The sequence below is a fragment of the Electrophorus electricus genome, chromosome 2, assembly GCF_041902795.1.
Source record: "Electrophorus electricus isolate QZ-2024a chromosome 2, ASM4190279v1, whole genome shotgun sequence".
NCBI lineage: Eukaryota > Metazoa > Chordata > Actinopteri > Gymnotiformes > Gymnotidae > Electrophorus > Electrophorus electricus.
The window spans coordinates 13,886,413-13,890,513 of NC_137498.1; the positions used below are offsets into that span (position 1 = coordinate 13,886,413).

Genomic DNA, 4,101 nt, shown 5'->3' on the forward strand with positions numbered 1-4,101 from the left:
CACACTTAGGCTACCGTGTACTCTCCGTATGACTGCGTACAGTGAACTGTAATGTGTATGGGGTGATTTGGGATGAAAACACATACCATTACACTCCTAATATTTATATTTTAGTATAACTATATTGGTAATAATGTCATATAAAGCTGTAGCAAGCCAACTGCCTCAGCTACAACAGCAAAAAAAATTCACTTTGCAGAACCTTTTCAACGCAGCTCTACTGCCCTAAGCAACCACCTTCTATGACCAGCCTACATATGAACCCTTTCACACCAAGAACTGGACCAGAGTCACCTGTTTGGAATAAAAGGTGATTTTCACATTTGGTGTTTTTGCTCAAGTCTGAGTGAGACCGTATCCATGTCACTGATCTGGTTTCACACTGTACAATTCTGCAGAACCATCTGCTTTACTTTGGAGTTCAATCCCGGTCCTAAAGAGAAAGTAACAGACAGTGACATCCAACTGCTGTCAGTGAACTGCACCACACACACCTTCATGATGTATATGGTTATCAGTGGGTATAAACAGAAACCACAACTCTCTGTCCTGCTTTGGCTCTTTATTTACGAAACAGCAATAGACTCTCACAGTGGAAGTGATGCGTACAGACAACGGACGACATTTGATTATAAAATGACCTGCTTAACATAAAAATGTGCTACAATTTAAAGATTAAATATCCAAAAATGCTTCAACAGAGATACACAAATAAAATGAAGAAAAAGCATTCTGCTGAAAAAATCTATAATGTAATAAAACATAATAAATTGTTTTTATTATTGTACAGACATATGATACTTGTAGGAAATGATACTTGTAGGAGTCACAATTATAGTTGCAGACTGAGAAAATTTTAATTGATGTTTATAGCGTTTAACATTTAGATTTAGTAGTTAGCCTCCTTTCCCAAGTAGAAGATGAAATCAAGAGGAATAAAACCCAAGTACTCTGGTTCTTGGAGTGGCTACACTGTAATGTTATCAGTCTTAGTCCTGCCCCTGTCACTGTTAGTCCTCCCCCTACAATTCCTAACTTATGCCAGTCTGAAACCACACCTGGAGTAACTAATTAGCAGTTAATTAGCAATTACCAATAGATACAGCAAATTATACAAAGACAGCACTGAAACCAAGACAGAAGAACATAACAGTTCATTGGCTAGATACCATACAATAAAAGTCCCTGTGTGTGTGGATGTGGATAGATATGTATGTATGTATGTATGTATGTATATATGTATGTGTGTGTGTGCGCGCGTGTGTGTGTGTATGTGTGTGTGTGTGTGTGTGTGTGTGTGTGTGTGTGTGTGTGTGTGTGTGTGCACGTATACTCGTGTGTGAATTTAAGTTTGTTAATTTAGTTTGATCCTGGCGTATTCTGTATTATCTCCATTATCCATTTCTCTGGGTGCTGGTCTGGTGGTGTTAATATGGGCTACAGTAGAATACATCACATCATCCTGCAGAAAATATCACAATTACAAAATGTTAACACACATACATACAGAATAATGCACACACTGTTGTGTGGTTATTAATACATAACATATTGAAAAAATATGTTGCATTTATACAACAGTAAAATACATTATAATACAATACTTGGGTTTATAATAAACTACATTACAGTGTTCCTGTAGAAAACCAAACAAGGCAAATGAGACAACTTATGTACACATTAAAACACATCCACATATGCAAATGTGTTTACACCTAGACCCCTGCTCTATACCTACACATAATAGGCTTCCATTTAATCTGATTTATATTCATTCACAAACATGTAATCAATCACTAGCCACTATAAAAAGGAATAACCAGCATTCACCTGAAGTCAGTCTTTACTGTAATATGTGCACCTATCTTACAGGTGTGCACCACTGTTTATTGGGTGACCACTGGAGCACTGCTGAGTGGATCCTACCTGGATGGTGGACCACTGTCAAGAAACAAGTGTCTCTGCAGTGGTAGTGTCTTTAGGGCATGTATGAGTGTGTAACAAGAACAGCAGTGTGTCTGGAGTTTTTAAACAAGCCTGAGGAACTACACGCAGCTAGAAGATAATGATGTAGTGTAAAGGTGATCCTAATAAAGTGGCTGAGGAGAGTAACCACCTACATGCATCACCTGCCCTTTTTAAATACAAATGATAAATGTACGTGGATCACTTTTTCTTTAATTAATGAGTTTTTACTGGCGAGATCTCGAAAATTAGTCAGACCGAAGGTTTCTTGCCTCGTTCTGGTGCCACTTAAAGGGATGGGTCGGCACAAAATAAAATGTTCATTATTTTCCCTTATACCAGATGGCCAGGATAACCCTGTTTGAATGATGCAGTGCCCATCATCTCTAGCAGAGCCACATGCTGCAAAAGTCTTAAGTGAATAACTGTCATGCTGGTGAACCACAGCACATTAGACAAATAACAGTTAAACTACAGAATATTAAACAAATAATAACTGCTCTGTTAAACTACAGAATATTAAACAAATAATAACTGCTCTGCTGAACTACTGCATATTGGATGATGTCAAACTGTTCATCACAATTTAGTATTCGGAATCAACTGTGTGCATAGAGACTGTAGTGAAGTTCTCTGTGTACACAAGAACCCTTAAAGTTCTTCTATACTCTCAGATACACACAACCTCTCACCAGTACCTGCATGACTTTTTCATTGGGTTTAACATTCATGCAGAAACAGTCAGATTCCTGATCCAAGCTTTGGCACTGTAGAACAGATCTGTGTACTGAATCAGAGTTCACTGATATTATAACATGGATGTGTGACACTCACCTGTGTCTGCTGATCTCTCCTCTGTCCTGTTTGTCCCTCTCTGCTCACCGTCTGTTCACATCTCTGAACTACAAAATGAACTCAGTGTGAGATGGATGTGGATAGATATGTATGTATGTATGTATGTAAGTATGTATGTATGTATGTATGTATATATGTATGTGTATGTGTGTGTGTGTGTGTGTGTGTGTGTGTGTACCTCTGTATCTCCAGCAGATGACTCCTCCTAATCCCATCAACAGCAGTAAACCCCCCACACCAGCTAAGATGACATGACGTGTGTATACTGGAGAATTGTCTGCATTTCCTGCATGTGGGAATGTAGGAAGCAGAATTAAAATTTGATGTGTTATTTGTCACTTTTAATATTATATTGTATGAATTTCATAACAAGCATTCAATGCAAATGTTTTTTTGGCACAAAAACAAAGAGGATGGAGCATGAATGAGTCTCTGTATTGCTACAATCTGAAATTACAAATTTTGGCATTATACTTGACTGAGAGTTGACAATATTGATATTGATTAATATTGATAATATTATTAGTAATTAATAAAAGTTGACATTGTCAATGTCATTAAGACTACATTTGTTCTCGGAAAAAAACCTTTAACCATTTTCAGATGTTATTGTAGTAGTAGGTTTAGAATGAAGCTGTTGGACTTGTTTTGTCAGTGTGCGCTAGAGTTCCAGGCATTTGTTAGTGTCTCTCTATCTCTCTCTCTCTCTCTCTCTCTCTCTCTCTCTGTCTTTCCCTCATTCCCGGCATAGCCGCCCACTTCACCTCCTGTAACATCTCTGTTGTACTGGAACTGACAATCTTTCTTTCTTGTCCTACCTATCCCAGTGTCTGCCTTTGTCTGTCCCCATTCCTGTCTTTGTAACTGTCCCAATCCCAGCTGTGGTTCGGGTTCCTGTTATCCCGTATCCCGTGCTCCTACTCTCAGCCGGGCTCCCGTCCATCCCACTGCCCAAGCTGGAACCCAGTCATCTCCTGTCCTGCCTACTGTCAGGTCTCTGGTTGTGGTACAAAGTCCTGTTTCCACCCCTCACCCGATGGACTTGCCCCTTTTTTTCCTCCTTTCCCACCTGTCCTTGTCCAGGTTCTCCAGACCCTGCTGTGTGACGCCGGGCTCGGGCTCCCTTGTCAACTGTTATGCACGTCAGGAGCCCCGTGTTAAGGAGGGTGTGGGTGCTACTGTAACACCCCTCACCACCATCACACAGGAGCCCCGTGTTAAGGAGGGTGTGGGTGCTACTGTAACACCTCTCACCACCATCACACAGGAGCCCCGTGTTAA

At 39.9% G+C, this 4,101-nt stretch overlaps 1 long non-coding RNA gene across 1 annotated transcript; it reads right to left on the reverse strand.

The window, feature by feature from the left end:
- Window positions 1–1,304: 1,304 nt before the first annotated feature.
- LOC145660263 (uncharacterized) lies at window positions 1,305–3,320 on the reverse strand. Its single transcript, XR_014126506.1, has 3 exons — window positions 2,999–3,320; window positions 2,800–2,867; window positions 1,305–1,462 (listed from the first exon to the last, which is right to left on the reverse strand). It is a non-coding gene; the product is annotated as an uncharacterized LOC145660263 (long non-coding RNA).
- Between the last annotated feature and the right edge of the window lie 781 nt (window positions 3,321–4,101).